This window comes from Ornithorhynchus anatinus, chromosome 3 (assembly GCF_004115215.2).
Source record: "Ornithorhynchus anatinus isolate Pmale09 chromosome 3, mOrnAna1.pri.v4, whole genome shotgun sequence".
In the NCBI taxonomy this organism is placed as follows: Eukaryota; Metazoa; Chordata; class Mammalia; order Monotremata; family Ornithorhynchidae; genus Ornithorhynchus; species Ornithorhynchus anatinus.
Window position 1 is genome coordinate 9,178,802 of NC_041730.1, and position 20,589 is coordinate 9,199,390.

Genomic DNA, 20,589 nt, shown 5'->3' on the forward strand with positions numbered 1-20,589 from the left:
AGCTGGGGTAGATGCAAGTTAATCAGATTGGACACTGTCCCCTGTCCCACATGGGGCTCACACTCTTAATCCCCATTTTATAGATGAGGGAATTGAGGCACAGAGAAGTGAGTGTGATTTGCCCCGGGTCACACAGCAGATTGGTGGAGAAACTGAGATTAGAGCCAGGGCTTCTTCTGGCTCCTAGGCCCACGTTCAATGTACTTTGCTACACTAATGATGATGATGATGATGATGGTGATTATCATCATCATCATTGTTATAGTTGTTAAGCACTTACTATGCATTCGGCATTGTTTTAAGCAGTGGGGTAGAGACAAGTTGATCAGGTCGGACACAGTCCCTGTCCCATATGGGGTTCACACTCTAAGTGGGAGGGGGTCAGGCACTGATTCCCCATTTTACAGATGAGGAAACTGAGGCAGATAATACCTTATTACTTATTGATGGTGGTAATGGTATTGAGCCACCTCTGGGTGCTGTGGACTGTGTTATTCATTCATTCAATCGTATTTTTTTGAGCACTTAACTGTGTGCAGAGCACTGAACTAAGTGCTTGGGAGAGTACAATATAAGAATAAACAGACACATTCTCTGCCCACAGTAATAATAATAATGGTGGTATTTTTAATCGCTTACTATGTGCAAAGCTGTTCTAAGCGCTGGGGGATACAAGATGATCAGGTTGTCCCACGAGGGGCTCACAGTTTTAATCCCCATTTTACAGATGAGGAAACTGAGGCACAGAGAAGTGAAGTGACTTGCCCAAAGTCACACAGCTGGCAAGCAGCCGAGCTGGGATTAGAACCCACGACTTATGACTCCCAAGTCCGGGCTGTTTCACTGAGCCATGCTGCTTCTCATAACGAGCTTGGGCCTGTGTATGTCTACCAGGCAGAGAGGCAAAGAAGTACAAGATAGAAAACATGAAAAGCAGACGCAAAGAGGGATATTAGGGAGCCGATAGACTCTCCGGGACATGTTTATTTTCTAGGGAAAAGTACAAGTGCCCTATTTTTCTGGGATAAACAAATTTGAACTTGTCTCCCTCTGCTGGATTCAAAGGAATATGTTAATGTATTTGTTTAGAAAAGGGAATGTGGAGAGCCAAATAAAGGCACTTCTTAAAATAGTAGCGGCAGATTTCATAGAAGTCCTTATCAACAAATGCTTTATAGAACATCATATGCTGGACTGTCGCAAGCCATTTTAACCTCCCTATTATGACGTGCGGAATGGCCGTTGGAATTATCTCAGGCATTTGGAGGGAAAGGTGTGGTCCAGCACAGAACTCTGGGTCAGGAAATCCTGATCTTAAATCAAGCTCTGAGGTCAGTGGACAATGTGGCTTCTGGCAAGTGCCTTTTTTTTTTAATGATATCTGTTAAGCACTCACTATGTGCCAGATACTGTGCTCAGCACTGGGGTAGATACAAGCTACTCAGTTTGGACACAGTCCATGTCCTACGTGGGCCCCACAGTCCCCATTTTACAGATGAGAAAACTGAGGCACGGAGAAATTAAATGACTTGCCCAAGGTCACCCGGCAGACAAGTGGTGGAGCCAGAATTAGAACCCTGGTCCTTCTGTCACTGGTTGAGTTGAGTCTCTCAGAGTGACGAAAATGGAAGGAAGCCAAAGGACCCGATGAGGATTGCGTCCAGAACGGGAAGCCGAAAATATCAGGACAGGATAAGATAGAAGTGGTGGGTTTGTCCCTCCTACTCTGACTGTAAGTCCCATGTGCGATAGGTACTGTTTCCAATCTACATAAAGCTCTATGTACCCCAGTGCTTCGTACAGTAACCGCCCAACAAATACCACAGTGATGATGATGATGATGAAGGAAGATTACCGCTTGGGAGTGTTGGGCTAGTTGAGATGCCTGGAGTTGTGGTGGGGTTCACAGATTAGTCTCAGAAGCGGATCTGTTGTGTGACCTTGGGCAAGTCACTTCACTTCTCTGGGCCTCAGTTACCTCATCTGTCAAATGGGGATTGAGACTGTGAGCCCCACTTGGGACAGGAACTGTGTCCAAACCTATTTGCTTGCATCCACTCCAGCGTTTTGTACAGTGCCTGGCACACAGTAAGCGCCTAAGAAATGCGATCATTATTATTATTATTCTTTAGGTGGGGAATCATTAGAAGATCGGGATCTGAGAAAGAGGGTTTGGAGTTGAAAGGGTGAGAAGAATTTCTGTGATATTGAAGGTAAGTAATCAATCAAAGGTATTTATTGAGCAATTACTGTGTTCAGAACCCTTGGGAGAGTACAATGTAACAGAGTTGGTAGATGTGTTCTCTGCCCACAAGGAGCTTACAGTCTAGAGGAGGAGACAGAAATTAAAATAAATTACAAATATGTAGATTAATGCTGTGAGACTGAGGTTGGGGTGAATATCAAGTGCCTAAAGGGTACAGATCCAAGTGGAAATGAGGGCTTAGTCAGGGAAGGCCTCTTGGAGAAGCTGAGATTTTAATAAGGCTTTAAAGGTGGGGAAAGTGGTGGTCTGTCCTATATGAAGGGGGAGAGAGTTTCCCTAGAAGGTCCAAGATGGATCTTTGATGATGAACAGACAATGTGGGGTGAAGTTGAGGTCTGCAAGGACTAGCAGAGTGCAGAATTAAGAGATTGGAGTGACTGCAGGGGGCATCAAAATGATTCTGATGCTTCCAAGAATTAATGGGGAGATGACGTAATGGATAGAGCCAGGCCTGGAAGTCAGAAGGTCTTGGGTTCTAATCCTGGCTCCGCCACTTGTCTGCGGGGTGACCTTGAGCAAGTCACTTCACTTCTCTGGGTCTCAGTTACCTCATCTGTAAAATGGGGATTGAAACCGTTAGCCCCAGGGAGGACATGGACCGTGTCCAACCCGATTTGCTTGTTTCCACCCTACTGCCTAGTACAGTACCTGGCACATAGTAAGCACTTAGAAAATATAATTATTATTATGGAGTGGAGAGAAGGTAATGATAATATCTTAATTTGCTAAATCCTTTCTGGGTGCACTGGGGTTGACAGAAGAAAATCAAGTCAAGAGCCAGTCCCGCTTGGGTCACAGCAAAGCAGAAAAAGAGAAAAAGCATGGCCTAGTGGAAAGAGCACAGAACTGGGAGTCAGAGGACCTGGGTTCTGATCCCAGCTCCGCTTCTTGTCTGCTGAGTGACCTCTTTGGCAAGTCGCTTAACTTCTCTGTGCCTCAGTTATCTATAAAATGGGGATTAAAGCTGTCAGCCCTATGTTGGTATTTGTTATGCGCTTACTATGTGCCGAGCACTGTTCTAAGCGCTGGGGTAGACACAAGGGAATCAGGTTGTCCCACGTGGGGCTCACAGTCTTAATCCCCATTTTACAGATGAGGTAACTGAGGCACAGAGAAGTTAAGTGACTTGCCCAGAGTCACACAGCTGACAAGTGGCGGAGCTGGGATTTGAACTCATGACCTCTGACTCCAAAGCCCGTGCTCTTTCCACTGAGCCACGCTGCTTCTCTATGTGGGACATGAACTGTGTCCAACCTGATTATCTTGTATCTACTCCAGCACTCAAGATCATAATAATAATTATAGTAGTATTTATTAAGCACTTACTTTGTGTCAAGCACTGTACTAAGTGCAAGGGTAGATCCAATATATTTAGGTTAGACACAGTCCCTGAGTTTATAGGCTGAGGAGGAAAGAAGTCAGGAATTAAATTTCCATTTTACAGAAGAGGAAGCTGAGGTGCATAGAAGTTAAATGGCTTGTTCAAGGTCACATAACATGCAAGTGGCAAAGCCGGGATTAGAATCAGTCACTCAGTCAATGGTATTCATTGAGCATTTTCTGTGTTCGGAGGACTGTATTTCGCGCTTAACTAAGCCAAGTTGCTTCATACAGCAAGTAAGTGATGAGCCAGGATTAGAACCCGCGTCCTCTGACTCCCAGGCCCATGCTCTTTCTACTGAGCCCCACTGCTATTCGTGAGGAAGCTATCAGAGTATTTTAAAAATCTTGGAATTTCAGCAGGTGCTAGAGGCAGGTGGCAGGAGTTGATGAGAAGGCAAGAGGTGGGTGTAAGATGAGTAACGTGAGAGAAAATGAGCCTTTCTGTGAAGAGAGCAGAAGGGGACATGGCATTGTCTAGTTTCACTGATAATGATAAGGTAAAGGGAGTAGCTCAGGAGCAAGTCCTTGCAGAAGGAAATTCCTCATAATGGAGTGAGGAAGAAGCAGGTGGTAAGGGTGGGAGGTGAAGGGAGTCTGTGGCTGTGATGAAAAAAGAAGAATAAGATGATAGAGGATAGGGATGAGGTTGAGGGAGTGGTGATGGTGGTGGGTGGTGTTGGAGCAAGATGGTAGGAGGGAAGGAGGAGGTGGCAAGAGAGAGGTCTGGCTGGAGAAGATGGGCACTGCTGTAGAGATAGTGTGAGTTTTGCCTGAAGATGACTAGATTAGTAAAATGGGGAGTGGGGGCCCAGGATCGGGAAAACTTGGGGCCTAATGGAAAGAGCACAGGAGCGTGAGTCAAAAGGCCGGGGTTCTAATTCAGTCTCCTCCACTTGATTGTTGTGTGACCTTGGGGGAGTCACTTAGCTTCACTTGCCCTCTCCCTTCTTCCCTCCCTGACCACCATCTTCAGCCATTCAACCATCTTCCAATGGCTTCTTCACCACTGCTTTCAAACATGATCACATATTCCCTATTCTCTGAAAACTTTCCTTGACCCCACAGTACCAGTTATCACCCCATCTTCCTCCTATCATTCCTCTCCAAACTTCTTGAGCGAGTTGTCTCCCCCCGCTGCCTCCGCTTTTTCTCCTCCAATTCTATTCTTGACCCCCTCCAATCTGGATTCCCCCTGCTTTCTTCCACAGAAACTTCCCTCTCTAAGGTCACCGGTGACCTTTCTTGCCAAATCCGACCGCCTCTACTCCATCCTAATCCTTTTCAACCTCTCAGCTGCTCTTGACACTTTTATTCTCCTGGAAACATTATCTTGGCTTCACTGATATTGTCCTCTCCTGGTTCTCCTTCTATCTCTCTGGCCGTTCATTCTCAGACTCTTTCATGGCTCCTTCTCTGCCTCCCACCCAGTAACTGTGGGAGTGCCCCAAGGCTCAGTTCTGGGGCCTCTTTTATTCTACAGATTCTACAGCTACAGATTCATTTAATCATATTTATTGAGTGCTTACTGTGTGCAGAGCACTGTACTGAGTGCTTGGAAAGTACAATACAGCAATAAAGAGAGACAATCCCTGCCCACAGTGGGCTTACAGTCTGGGGGGAGGAGACAGACATCAAAACAAGTAAATAGGCATCAACATAAATAAATAGAAATATAGATATATACATAAGTGCTGTGGGGCAGGGAGAGGAGGAAGAGCAAAGGGAGCGAGTCGAGGTGATGCAGAAGGAAGGGTGAGCTGAGGAAAATGGGGCTTAGTCTGGGAAGATGCAGGGAGAGAGGCACAAATAGGTACCCCATCACACCCTCACCAAGGTGGCTGAAGTTTTGGGGAGGAGTGTGAGAAGGCAGGTGCAGTGAGAGTCCTTGGGGAGGGGCAAGGCATGTAGACAGCAGAGAAGCTTAATGCCAAGGGACTTCCTCCTTTGCAAAGACAAAATAAAAGAGTTTTACACTTCCTTTTATTAAAATCAAGTGGTTCTCTTTTATGTGGTATGTACCTCAAATGTCTGAGTCTAAATTGTGATTTATCTTTTATCTATCCCAGCACTTAGCACAAGATTTGTAACATAAGTCCATGATCAATCAATCGATCAAATTTATTGAGCACTGACTGTGTGCAGAGCACTGAACTAATAATAATAATAATGTTGGTATTTATTAAGCACTTACTATGTGCCGAGCACTGTTCTAAGTGCTGGGGTAGATACAAGGTAATCTGGTTGTCCCATGGGAGACTCACAGGCTTAATCCTCATTTTACAGGTGAGGAAACTGAGGCACTGAGAAGTTAAGTGACTTGCCCAAAGTCACACAGTTGACAGAGCCGGGATTAGAACCCATGACCTCTGACTCCTAAGCCTGTGCTCTTTTGGAAAAGTATAGTGAAACAGAGTTGGTACTATATAAGACACAAGCCATACAATTAATTTTTGCTATCTTTCCAAATCCACAAGCAAGTAAGAAAGGTAACATTTTACCATTCCACCGTTTAATACTGATTAATGCTCAGTGCGGCTATAACGCTATCTTCAAAGAACTATCCAATCATTAATTAATGTAACAACAGTTCATAAAGATGGTTGGCATAATCATCCCCATTTCTCAGATGGGAACATGGAGACACATTGTATTAAAGAACTAGCACCAAGGTCCTCCTCAATGAGTCAGGGCTGTTGTCTGATTAAAAGTCAACTCCCTTTCTCATGAATCCCTTGAGACTGTTGTAATTCAAATTCAAAAAGGAAGGAAGTAGACAGTTGAAGCAAAAAAAGACCACTGCAGAGAGCTCTGAAAGAGAACTTGCTGTAATTGAAAGTGAGATTCCTTTCCACCTGTCAAGGAGCACAATGAATCCAGCTGTCAGTCCGTTTTTAAGTTGACAGCATAATGGACCATGAATCAAACATTTTTCTCGAGCCAAATGGAAATGCAAGTAACTCATTTTCCTTTTTTATCACTGTAAACTTCGGAGGCTATGGCTGGGAGTTTACCTGAGGTAACCTTTTCATTCACTCAGCAGTGTTTATTGAGCACTTCCCGTGTACAGAGCACTGTACAAAGGGCTGGAAAATAGTACAGTAGACATAGTCTTATTTACCTTCTGTAACATTAATATTCATGTTAGTGAAACCAAAAGAAGTTAACCTTCATGAAATGACTGGGGTAGATATGAGACAATCAGATCAGATGTGTCAAGTCTAGTGCTAACCTTCTCAGTTTCATCTATCTTGCTGCCGACCCCTTGTCCGTGTCCTGCTTGGAACACGTCCCTCCTCAAATCTGACAATTACTATCCCCCCTCTTCGAAGCCTTACTGAAGGCATGTCTCTTCCCAGAGGCCTTCCCTGAACTAAGCCCTCCTTTCCTCTTCTCCAACTCCCTTCTGCATCACCCTGACCAAGGATCAGCACCAAGACAGGAGAGATCGTGGCGCGGTGGAAAGAGCACGGGCTTTGGAGTCAGGGGTCATGAGTTCGAATCCCAGCTCTGCCACTTGTCAGCTGTGTGACTGTGGGCAAGTCACTTAACTTCTCTGTGCCTCAGTTCCCTCATCTGTAAAATGGGGATTAAGACTGTGAGCCCCACGTGGGACAACCTGATTCCCCTGTGTCTACCCCAGCGCTTAGAACAGTGCTCGGCACATAGTAAGCGCTTAACAAATACCAACATTATTATTAAATTGAGGTTAGCACTAAAGGAGCGAAGTATGCGGACTGGGTTGTAGAAGGAGAGAAGCAAGGTGAGGTAGGAGGGAGCTGCTTTAAAACCATTGGTGAGAAATTTTTGTTTTTGACGTGGAGGTGGATGGGCAAACACTGGAGATTTTTAAGGAGGGAGGTGACATGCACTGAACGTTTTTGTAGAAAGATGATCCAGGAAGCAGAGTGAAGTATGGACTGGAGTGGGAAAAGACAGGAGGTTGGGAGGTCAACAAGGAGACTGCTGCAGTAATCCAGGTGGAATAGGATGAGTGACTGTAGTAATGAGAAGCAGCATGGCTCAGGGGAAAGAGCACGGGCTTTGGAGTCAGAGGTCATGGGTTCGAATACCGGCTCGGACACTTGTCAGCTGTGTGACTTTGGGCAAGTCACTTAACTTCTCGGTGCCTCAGTTACCTCATCTGTAAAATGGGGATTAAGACTGTGAGCCCCACGTGGGACAACCTGATTCCCCTGTGTCTACCCCAGCGCTTTGAACAGTGCTCGGCACATAGTAAGCGTTTAACAAATACCAACATTATTATTATTATTGTTATTATTAATGTAGTAGCAATTTGGATAGAGAGGAAAGGGTGGATTTTAACGAAGTTATGAAGGTGGGACGGACAGGATTTGGTGATGCATTGAATATGTGGGTTGAATGAGAGAGAGGAGTCAAGGATAATACCAAGGTTAAGGGCTTGTGAGACAGGAAGGATGATGGTGCTGTCTACAGTGATGGGAAAGTCAGGGAGAGAACAGGGGAGGATGATGAAGGAAGATGAGGAGCTCTGTTTCGTACATGTTAATTTTGAGGGGATGGGAGGACATCCAGGTATTATTATTATTATGTTGGTATTTGTTAAGCGCTTACTATGTGCCGAGCACTGTTCTAAGCGCTGGGATAGATACAGGGTAATCAGGTTGTCCCATGTGAGGCTCACAGTTAATCCCCATTTTACAGATGAGATAACTGAGGCATAGAGAAGTTAAGTGACTTGCCCACAGTCACACAGCTGATGAGTGGCAGAGCCGGGATTCGAACTCATGATCTCTGACTCCCAAGCCCGTACTCTTTCCACTGAGCCACGCTGCTTCTCTAAGGTAGAGATGTCTTGAAGGCAGGAGGAGATACGAGCCTGGAGAGAGGGAGAGAGATCGGGGAGGACATGTAGATTTGGGTATCATCTACATAGAGATGGTAGTTGAAGCCATGGGAATTAATGAGTTCTCCAAGTGATTCTGTTGGACAGTATGAAATAGGCTAAATAATCATTCCTGGAAATTGAGCTACTGGGAAAAAGAACTGATGATGTGAGATGACAGCAGCAGTGCTTTGTATCACATTGCACCGTACTTCTGAAGAACTCAATGTATTATAAGCTTCATCACATTAATCTCCACAACCCCCTTGTTGAACAGAGGAGATATGCTGGGAAATCATGGCACATCATGTCTGCCAACTCTGTTGCTTTCTTTCTGAAATTATCACCTGAACAAGGAACTAAAGCCAAGCTTTTTTTCTCCCCATCCTCCTTGTTAGAGTAGTTCTCGCTGAAGATGGCATTCTAAATTCTGCTAATTAAGGCCTCACTTTAAAAAATGAATTGAGCCTAGAATCAATGGATCAGTGGTATTTATTGAGCACTTCCTGTGTTTAGAGCACTGTACTAAGTGATGAAGTCCGGATTGAAACCAGGAAACTCTCTGGTATGAACCTCCTTCACTGTTGAGCAATGAAAATATTTCTGGAGAATAAGAAAAAGCCCGGAAAGCAGTGCTCGGGGTGAGTTCACCCTTACCATCCGTTCCAGTGTCTTCATTTCCTCTACAGCCTCCTTCCATCTTCCCAGAGGGCTCGCTCAGTCCTTTCTTGCCCAGCGAGGTCAGACGGAAGCTCATTCTACTTAGTCATCCAGCAGTCCTTGGAAGAAACCAATTTTTTTTTCCTCTTTTGCTACTGTTGTGCAAGAGTTGCCAATTCCAGAAATTCCTTTGATGGTGAGATAAGGTGGAACGATGATGTGGAGCAAAACTCTGGATTCCTTCATGTCATTCCCACAGGGCCTGCTAGTAGGGGAATGCAGGGAGGAGGGGGAGGATGGGCGGGCTGGGGGTCGGGGGGGGGGTGAGAAGGGGGTGATGATGAAACAGTCACACAATGGCTTCATAGTTGCTGCCACTGAATGCCTCACATATTTCTCCGTGAAACCTTCCCCAAATAATCAGAATAAGTCACAAACTCATAGTGAGAGCCACCCAACCTGCCTTACTAAGCTCAAGATAAAGCTTATTCTCCAAACGTCTTTTCAAAACCGAGGTTAATTTGGATAATCAGAAAAAAAATCAAGTAATCAAACTGGCAAATAACTGACTGAAATAGCCAAATTGAACTTGGTTTAGTCATCCAAGCTTTTCATTCTCCAAGCTGCTTTTGGCAGTGGTGGTGGTAGAAGTAGTAAGTGCTAGAAGTGGCTGCTGAGTTGATGTGAGTTGATTCATTCGTTCATTCAGTCGTATTTATTGAGCGCTTACAGTGTGCAGAGCACTCTGGGTGTTGGAAGTTAATTGGGGAAGGCTTGTTCATTCATTCGATTGTATTTATTGAGCATTTACTGTGTGCAAAGCACTGTACTAGGCGCTTGTTGAAGCTTGTTGAAGTCAGAAGAAAAAGGAGGGAGATTTGGGAGCTAGATTCAGTCAGTGAATGGTATTAATGAACTCTTACAGTGTGCAGAGCACTGTACTAAGCACTTGGGAGAGTATAATACGGTAGAATTGGTAGATGCATTCCCTGCCCATAATAAGCTTAATAGTCTGAAGGGGAAGATAGATATTACAATAAATAAATAATTTCTAATATATAATTGATTGATATGTAATTAAGTGCAGTGGGACTGAGGGTGGGATGAATATCAAATGCCCAAAGGTCAAAGGACACAGATGACACATAAGGGAGAGGGAGTTAAGGAAAACAGGATCTATTCGGAAAAGGCCTCTTGGAACACATGTGACCTTAATAAGGCTTTGAAGGTGGGGAGAGTAGTGATCTGGCCTACATGGAGGGAGGAATGAAGGGAGCAAGCTGGCAGTGAAGTGCACTGATAATGGAAGATGTAGAGAGCCTTAAAGCCAATGATTAGGTGTTTTTCCTCGATGTGCAGGGAAATGCAATGTCCCTGCAGGGTTTTGAGGAGGAGGGAGGTGTAAGATGGATGGTCCAAGAACATGATCTGTGCAGGAGCATGTAATTCAGACTGCAGGGAGAGAGAGGCTGGAGGCAAAGAGACCAGTGCGATGGCTGAAACAACATCCTAGCCCACAAATGACGAGAGTATGGACCAAGATGATGGCAGTCTGGATGGAAAAGAATAGGCAGAAATGAGCAAATTAGGGTGACCATTGTTAGCACTTGAGAATCCTGTTCACTCCTTTGCTGACCTGGAATCTCAAGTGCTGAAGGCACAGATCCAAGTGCATAGGTGACGCAGAAGAGAAAGGGAGGGGGAAAAAGAGCTTAAGTGGAGAAGACCACTTGGAGGAGTTATGATTTCAATAGGGATTTTAAAATGGGGAGAGTGCTGGTCTGCTGGGTATCATCATCAATGGCATTTATCTAGAGAAGCAGCGTGGCACAGTGGAAAGAGCATGGGCTTGGGAGTCAGAGGTCATGGGTTCGAATCCCGGCTCTGCCACTTGTCAGCTGTGTGACTGTGGGCAAGTCACTTAACTTCTCTGTGCCTCAGTTACCTCATCTATAAAATGGGGATTAAGATTGTGAGCCTCATGTGGGACAACCTGATTACCCTGTATATCCCAGTGCTTAGAACAGTGCTCTGCACATAGTAAGCGCTTAATAAATACCAACATTATTATTACTATTATTTATCAAGTGTTTGCTGTGTACAGAGCACTGTACTATGTGCTTGGAAGAGTATGACAGAAAGGATAGATGTTCTCTGCCCACAACGGGCTTCCAGTTTAGAGTGAAAATACAGTGGGATGGATTTTCAGGCAGGAGAGAGGATATGTGTAAGGCATTGAATGAAGGAGAAATAAGGAGACCCAATGAGTAGTTTGGAGTTAGTGGAGCAAAGTATGCGATTTGGGTCATAATGGGAGAAGAAATCAGGTAAAAAAGGGTGGGAGTCCTACTGGTAACCTTTTGTTGTGGGCAGAGAATGTGTCTGTTATACTGTCCTCTCCCAAGGGCTTTGTACTGTTTTTTGCACACAGTAATAACTCAATAAATGCAATTGACTGACTGAGGCAGGGGAAGAGTTAATAATAATAATAATGTTGGTATTTGTTAAGCGCTTACTAGGTGCCGAGCACTGTTCTAAGCACTGGGCTAGATACAGGGTAATCAGGTTGTCTCACGTGAGCCTCACAGTCTTAATCCCCATTTTACGGATGAGGGAACTGAGGCACGGAGAAGTAAAGTGACTTGCCCACAGTCACACAGCTGACAAGTGGCGGAGCCGGGATTCGAACCCATGACCTCTGGAGATTGGAGTTCTGGGCAGTGGAAGAGAGGAACTTTTGGAGGGATTGGGACAAGATCATCTATATCTAGTTGGTGCTGGAAGAAGGGGAAAAAAGAGGTTGTGGGGCTTCGAGTAGGAAAGCGGGTGAAACTGAGGCCGCCTGGATGAGTGCTGTGAGTGGCGACCTGTCTGTCTCCCCCTCTAGATTGTAAACCCTTTATAGTCAGGGATTGTATCTCTTTATTGCTGTACTGTACTTTCCAAGCACTTAGTAAGTGTTCTGCACACAGTAAGTGCTCAATAAATACAAATGAATGAAGGAAGGAAGTCAGCCAGCCTAGGACCTGGCACATTCTTCGGCACTGTGAAGCCGAGGAGAAACAGCATGGATTAGTGGATAGAGCACCAGCCTGGGAATTAGAAGGACCTGGGCTCTAATCCCAACTCTGCCACATGTCTGGGCAAATCACTTCTCCGGGCCTCAGTTCCCTCATCTGTAAAATGAGGACTAAGAATGTGAGCCCCATGTGAGACAGGGGACAGAATCCAACCTGACTGACTTATATCTACCCCAGCGCTTACAACAGGGTTTGTCACAGAGTGAGTGCTTAACAAGAAGCAGCCTGGCTCAGTGAAATGAGCCCGGGCTTGGGAGTCAGAGGTCATGGGTTCTAACCCTGGCTCCACCACTTGCCAGCTGTGTGACTTTGGGCAAGTCATTTAACAGCATGGCTTAGTGGAAAGAACACGGGCATGGGAGTCAGAGGTTGTGGGTTCTGATCTCAGCACTGCCACTTGTCTGCTGTGTGACTTTAGGTAAGTCACTTCACTTTTCTGTGCCTCAATTCCCTCATCTGTAAAATGGGGTTGAAGACTGTGAGCCCCACATGGGACAATCTATTAACCTTGTATCTATCCCAGCGCTTAGAACAGTGCTCTGCACATAGTAAGCTTTTAACAAATACCATTATTATTCTTCTTCTCTGGGCCTCAATTACCTCATATATCTATGATGGTTTATCCTGATGGTATTGATGCCTGACTACTTGTTTTGTTTTGCTGTTTGTTTCCCTCTTTTAGACTGTGAGTCCATTGTTGGGCAGGGATTGTCTCTATCTGTTGCCCAGTTGTACATTCCAAGCACTTAGTACAGTGCTCTGCACACAGTAGGCACTCAATAAGTATGATTGAATGAATGAAAGAATAAAATGGGGATTAAGACTGTGAGCCCCATGTGGGACAACCTGATGACCTTGTATCTCCCCCAGCGCTTAGAACAGTGCTTGGCACATAGTATGCGCTTAACAAATACCAAAGCAGCGTGGCCTAGTGGAAAGAACCCGGGCTTGGGAATTAGAGGTCATGGGTTCTAATCCCAGTTCCACTGCTTGTCAGTTTTGTGACAGTGGGCAAGTCACTTCATTTCTCTGGGTCTCAGTTACCTCATCTGTAAAATGGGGATGAAGACTGTGAGCCCCAAGTGGGACAACCTGATTACCTTGTATGTACCCCAACACTTAGAACAGTGCTTGGCACATAGTAAGCGCTTAACAAATACCATCATTATTGGAGAAACAGCGTGGCTCAGTGGGAAAAAGGCTGGGTTTCAGAGTCAGAGGTCGGGGGTAATAATTCCGGCTCCGCCACTTGACTGCTGTGTGCCTTTGGGCAAATCACTTCAATTCTCTGTGCCTCAGTTACCTCATCCATAAAATGGGGATTAAGACTGTGAGCTCCAGGTGGGACAGCCTGATAATCACCTTGTATACCCCCCAGCGCTTAGAAGAGTGCTTTGCACATAGTAAATGCTTAACTAATAATGCCATTATTATTATTATTTTCTGTGCCTCAGTTACCTCATCTGTCAAATGGGGATGAAGACTGAGCTCCATGTGGGACAATCTGATCCACCTTGTATCCCTCCCCAGTGCTTAGAACAGTGCTTCCCACATAGTAAGCACTTAACAAATGCCATTGTTATTATTCATTCAATAGTATTTATTGAGTGCTTAGAGAATGCTTATTATCATTCTCTGTGCCTTAGTCCCCTCATCTGTAAAATGGAGATGAAGACTGTGAGCTCCATGTGGGACAAACTGATCACCTTGTATCCCCCCTCCAGCGCTTAGAACCGTGCTTTGCACATAGTAAACGCTTAACAAATGCCATTATTATTATTATCGTTTTCTATGCCTCAGTTAACCCATCTGTAAAATGGGGATGAAGACTGTGAGCTCCATGTGGGACAACCTGAGCACCTCCTATCCCCCACCCAGCGCTTAAAACAGTGCTTCGCACATAGTAAACGCTTAACAAATGTCATTATTATTATTATTATCATTTTCTGCGCCTCAGTGAACCCATCTGTAAAATGGAGATGAAGACTGGGCGCTCCATGTGGGACAACCTGAGCACCTCCTACCCCCCCCCCAGCGCTTAGAACAGTGCTTCGCACATAGTAAGCGCTTAACAAATACCATCATTATTATTTCATCCCTTCGATTCTCTTTATTGCCATGGTTCCGGTCTGTCCGTCTCCCCCGATTAGACCGTGAGCCCGTCAGAGGGCAGGGACGGTCTCTCTCTGTGGCCGATTTGTCCAATCCAAGCGCTTAGTCCAGTGCTCTGCACATAGTAAGTGCTCAATAAATACTATGGAATGAATGAATGATTGTAATAATGAGGATTATGATGATTGCTATCAGGAGTTAAGGGGACCCACCTGAGGGGAGGCGTCGGGCCCCGCGGGCCCGCCCCCCCCCCCCCCCCCCCGGCTCAGGTAGGCGGTGCGCGGCCCGGCGCCGACCAATCACAGGGCGATGCGGGGCGAGGGGGCGGGGCCTCCGGCCGGAAGTGACGTGCGAGGGCCGAGGCGCTCGGCGGCGGCGGCGGCTGAGGGGAAAATGGCTGAGGCGGCGGAGGCGACGGCGGCGGCGGAGGCTTGAGGTGAGGAGCCGAGCGGAGCCGAGCGGAACCGAGCGGAGCCGAGCGGAGCCCCCGGCCCGGGCGCCTCGCCCAGCGCCCATTAGCCCCGGCGGCCCGCCGGGAGGCAGGGAAGGGGAGGAGAGGGAAGGGAAGAGAAGGGAAGACAAGGGGGGGCCGCCTCACCCCTCCCCGCCCCCCCCCGGGGGGGGTCGGACTCACCTCGGGCCTCTGCGGGGAGGAGGCCCCCCCGCGCTGCCCCCGCTCTCCTCATAAAGGGGTCATGGGTTCGAATCCCGACCCCTGCGCTTGGGAGGCAGAGGGCTATGGGTTCGAATCCCGACCCCCGGGTTTGGGGGACAGGGGCTCATGGGTTCGAATCCCGGCCCCCGCGCTTGGGAGGCAGAGGGCTATGGGTTCGAATTCCGACCCCCGGGTTTGGGGGACAGGGGCTCATGGGTTCGAATCCCGGCCCCCGCGCTTGGGAGGCAGAGGGCTATGGGTTCGAATTCCGGCCCCCGGGTTTGGGGGACAGGGGCTCATGGGTTCGAATCCCGGCCCCCGAGCTTGGGAGGCAGAGGGCTATGGGTTCGAATCGCGGCCCCCGGGCTTGGGGGGCAGGGGGTCATGGGTTCGAATGCCGGCCCCCGGGCTTGGGAAGCAGAGGGCTATGGGTTCGAATCCAGGCCCCCGGGCTTGGGAGGCAGAGGGTTAGGGGTTCGAATCCCGACCCCCGGGCTTGGGAAGCAGAGCTCGTGGGTACGAATCCCGCCTCCCGGGCTTGGGGGACAGAAGTCATGGGTTCGAATCCCGGCCCCCGGGCTTGGGAAGCAGAGGTCGTGGGTTCGAAACCCGGCCCCCGGGCTCGGGAGGCAGAGGGTTAGGGGTTCGAATCCCGCCTCCCGGGCTCGGAAGGCAGAGGGTTAGGGGTTCGAATCCCGCCTCCCGGTTTTGGGAGGCAGAGGTCACGGGTTCGAATCCCAGCTCTCCCCCCCCCCCCCGTCCGCTGGTTGACTGTGGGCCACTCACTTCACCTCAGTTCCCTCATCTGGAAAATGGGGATGAAAACTGTGAGCCTCACCTGGGACAAGCTGATCTCCCCCAGCGCTTAGAACAGTGCTCTGCACAGAGTAAGTGCTCAACAGATACAAAATGGGGATGAAGACTGCCAGCCTCACGTGGGACAATCTATTAACCTTGTATCTATCCCAGCGCTTAGAAGATTGCTCTGCACATAGTGGGCATTTAACAAATACCATTATTATTCTTCTCCTCCGGGTATTAGTTACCTCATATATCTAAGAATGAACTTTGAGCCTCACGTGGGACAACCTGATGACCCTGTATCTCCCCCAGCGCTTAGAACAGTGCTCTGCACATAGTAAGCGCTTAATAAATACCAACATGATTATTACTATATCCCACCTGCATTACTGTGTCAGCCTCCTCTCTGATCTCCCTTCCTTCTATCTCTCCCCACTCCAGTCTATTCTTCATTCCGCCACCCGGATCATCGCTCTGGGCCTGTCACTCCCTTCCTCATTCATTCAGTAGTTATTGAGCGCTTCCTATGTGCAAAGCACTGTACTAAGCGCTTGGAATGGACAATTCGCAACAGATAGAGACCATCCCTGCCCAGTGAGGGGCTCACGGTCTCAACAGGGGAGACAGACAGCAAAGCAAAACAAAACATCATCAAGATAAATTCATTCAATGGTATTTATTGAGTGCTTACTATGTGCAGAGCACTGGACTAAGCGCTTGGAATGGACAATTCGGCAACAGATAGAGACCATCCCTGCCCATTGACGGGCTTACAGTCTAATCAGGAGAGACAGACGGACAAAATAGCAATAAATAGAATCAAGGGGATGTACATCTTAAAATAAATCCTCAAAACCCTCCAGTGGTTGCCCATCAGCCTCCGCACGAAAACAAAAACTTCTCACTCTAGGCTTCAAGGCTCTCCATCACCTCGCCCCTTCCTACCTCTCCTCCCTTCTCTCTTTCTACCACCCACCCTGCACGCTCCGCTCCTCCACTGCCCACCTCCTCACCGTCCCTCAGTCTCGCCTATCCCGCCGTCGACCCCTGGCCCACGTCCTCCCGCGGTCCCGGAACGCCCTCCCTCCTCACCTCCGCCAAACTGATTCCCTTCCCCTCTTCAAAACCCTACTTAAAACTCACCTCCTCCAAGAGGCCTTCCCAGACTGAGCTTCCCCTTTTCCCTCTGCTCCCCCTCTACCCCCCCCTTCACCTCCCCTCAGCTAAGCCCCCTTTCCCCCCATTTCCCTCTGCTCCTCTCCCTTCCCCTCCCCTCAGCACTGTGCTCATCTGTATATATTTTCATTACCCTATTTATTTTGTCAGTGAGGTGTCCATCTCCTTGATTCTATTTATCGTGATGTTGTCTTGTCTTTGTCCGTTTCCCCAGATTAGACCGTGAGCCCGTCATTGGGCAGGGATGGTCTCTATCTGTTGCCCAATTGTCTATTCCAAGCGCTTAGTCCAGTGCTCTGCACATAGTAAGCGCTCAATAAATACCACTGAAAGAATTTATCTTGATGTTGTCTTGTTTTGTTCTACTTTGCTTTGCCGTCTCCCCCGATTAGACCGTGAGCCCGTCATTGGGCAGGGATGGTCTCTATCTGTTGCCCAATTGTCCATTCCAAGCGCTTAGTACAGTGCTCTGCACATAGCGCTCAGTAACTACTATTGAATGGATGTATGAATCTGTTGCCAATTTGTCCATTCCAAGCACTTAGTCCAGTGCTCTGCACATAGTCAACGCTCAGTAAATACGAATGAATGAATGAGCTGCAGCACAAGTTGGGCTCCAGAGAGTTGGAGCTGCACTTTCATTCATTCAGTGGTATTTATTGAGCGCTTCCTATGCGCAGAGCACTGGACTGAGCCCCTCAACTGTACAATTGGGACACTTTCCCGCCGGACCCTCCAGAGGAGACAGGCCCTTCCCTTCCACCCCCGGCTTCCCTCATTTTGGAGGCCCTCTTGCCTCCGAGGAGGAATTAATCCGCGGGACTCAGTGGTAAGAGCCCAGGCATAGGAGTCAGAGGTCATGGGTTCTAATCCTGACTCCGCCACCAGTCAGCTGGGTGACTTTGGGCAAGTCACTTCACTTCTCAGTGCCTCAGTTCCTTCATCTGTAAAATGGGGATGAAGACTGTGAGCCTCACTTGGGACAACCTGATTACCCTGTATCTTCCCCAGCGCGTAGAACAGAGCTCGGTACATAATAATAATAATAATGTTGCTATTTGTTAAATGCTTATTATGTGCAGAGCACTGTTCTAAGCGCTGGGGGAGATACAGGGGAATCAGCTTGTCCCAAGTGAGGCTCACAGTCTTCATCCCCATTTTACAGATGAGGGAACTGAGGCCCAGAAAAGTGAAGTGACTTGCCCACAGTCACACAGCTGACAAGTGGCGGAGCCGGAATTTGAACCCATGACCTCTGACTCCCAAGCCCGGGCTCTTTCCACTGAGCTACGCTGCTTACTCTGCAGCGTAGTACATAGTATACATGCACAACTGCACATAGTAGGCGCTTAACAAATACCAACATTATTATTATTATCCCTCAGAGCTCACCTCCTGCAGGAGGCCTTCCCAGACTATCTGTAATTCTCTTTATTTTGATGCTATTGATGTTTGTTTACTTCTTTTGTTGTCTGTTTCCCCCCTTCTAGACCGTCAGCCTGTTGTTAGGTAGGAATTGTTTCTCTTTGTTGCTGAATTGTAATTTGCAAGCGCTTAGTACAGTGCTGTGCACACAGTAAGCGCTCAATAAATTGAATGAATGAACTGAGCCCGAGCACCGTGACTCAGTGGCAAGATCCCGGGCTTGGGAGTCAGAGGTCCTGGGTTCTAATCCCGGTTCCGCCATTTGTCAGCTGGGTGACTTTGGGCAAGTCACTTCACTCCTCTGGACCTCAGTGACCTCATCTGGAAAATGGGGATGAAGACTGTGAGCCCCACGTGGGACGACCTGATGACCTCGTATCTCCCCCAGCGCTTAGAACAGTACTTGGCACATAGCAAGTGCTTAACAAATACCAACATTATTATTATTATTTCCCTCTGCCCCTCCTCCCTTCCCCATTCCCCCTACTCCCTCCCTCCCTCCCCTCCCCAAAGCACTTGTAAATATTTGTATATATTACTCTGGATGTGCATTTATCTACGATTCTATTTATTTTGGTGATGTCTACTTGTTTTGTTGTCTGTCTCCTCCTAGACTGTGAGGCCTTGTTGGGTAGGGATTGTTCATTCATTGTCATATTTATTCAGCGCTTCCTGTGTGCAGAGCACTGTACTAAGCGCTTGGAATGGACAGTTCGGCAACAGAGACAATCCCTGCCCAACAAGGGGCTCTCAGTCTAAAAGGGGGAGACAGACATCTCTATCTGTGGCCAAATTGTATTTTCCAAGCGCGTAGTACAGTGCCCGGCACAGAGTAAGCGCTCTATAAATAAGATTGAATGAATGAAAAGCTGAATTATTTCACCATTCATGATCGCTTCATCATTTCCTAATGCGTAGATGCACGTTATCAGATTCAAAAGGTTGATTTAATTTCCTCGTTCAGGGCTGATCCATAAATAGGATGGGGGCGGGGGGAGAACAGTTCCTGTTCTCCCTCCCAAAATGTCGTTTTGGCCTTTTGTCTGTTTAATGAGACTGCCCAGTTATGGATTTTTATTTTTTTTTTTTGGAGGAAGGAGTGGGTACCGGAGGGAAGTGAGGAAGGCGAAAGGCAACAACATGCGGAGGAGGGACTTGAGTTACAGAAGGTGGAACAGTCTCTTTAACCATATATTGGCCCAACAGAAGTTAAGGATGTAATTATATTTTTTATATTAGGTGGTGGGAGTGGATCGGAATGGAGGAAAGATGCACTTTGAAGGGGCTTGTCTAGTAAAGAGGCAGGCCGTAATTTTTCTAAGTGGGCGGCAGGCAGAAATGCTGCTGGGGACGCTGTAGAGTGAGTGGGAGTTGCACAGCTTCAGATTGGGATAAATTCCAAGGGAAGGGAGAAAAGAACATGTAGCTAGGAAATGACAAAGTTTTGGGAATGTGGAAAGCTTTCAGTCGTATGTATTGAATGCTTACTGTGTGTAGAGCACTGTACTGAGCGTTTGGGAGAGTAATAATATTTAAGCGCTTACTATGTGCCAAGCGCTGTTCTAAGCACGGGGGTAAATACAAGGAAATCAAATTGTCCCACGTAGGTCTCAAAGTCTTAATCCCCATTTTACAGATGAGGTAACTGAGGTACAGAAAAGTTAAGTGACTTGCCCGAAGTCACACAGCTGACAGGTGGCAGAACTGGGATTAGAACCCACGACCTCCGACTCCCAAGCCCCTGCTCTTTCCACTGAGCCACGCTGCTTCTCCAGTATAGCAGTTGGTAGACTGTGAGCCCGTTGTTTTAGATTGTGAACCCCTTGTTAGGCAGGGATTATCTGTATCTGTTGCCGAATTGTACGTTCCAAGCGCTTAGTACAGTGCTCTGCACTTAGTAAGCGCTCAATAAATACGATTGAATGAATAGACACATACTCTCTCCCCAGTGAGCTTACAGTCTAAAGAAGGCGGCGGCAATGGGGGAAACTCAGTCGTGTGTATTGAGTGCTTACTGTGTATAGAGCACTGTACTAAGCGTTTGGGAGAGTACAGTAGCAGTTGGTAGACACGTTCCCTTTCCACAATCAGCTTACAGTCTAGAGGAGGAGACAGACATTAATATAAATAGATAAATTACAGCTGTGGACATAAGTGCTGAGGGTTT

At 47.3% G+C, this 20,589-nt stretch overlaps 1 protein-coding gene across 2 annotated transcripts in view; it reads left to right on the forward strand.

The window, feature by feature from the left end:
- The first annotated feature begins 1,280 nt into the window (after positions 1-1,280).
- The window catches only part of PIK3C2A (phosphatidylinositol-4-phosphate 3-kinase catalytic subunit type 2 alpha), a 95,934-nt gene continuing 76,625 nt past the window's right edge, over positions 1,281-20,589 (forward strand). The window contains exons 1-2 of one of the 2 annotated variants that reach the window (XM_001509977.5): positions 1,281-1,331; positions 2,133-2,213. The gene's annotated coding sequence lies outside the window, so the exon portion shown is untranslated. Of the gene's footprint in view, positions 1,332-2,132; positions 2,214-14,744; positions 14,802-20,589 lie in introns of those variants that run through there. The other variant, XM_029059435.2, reaches the window with a different exon arrangement.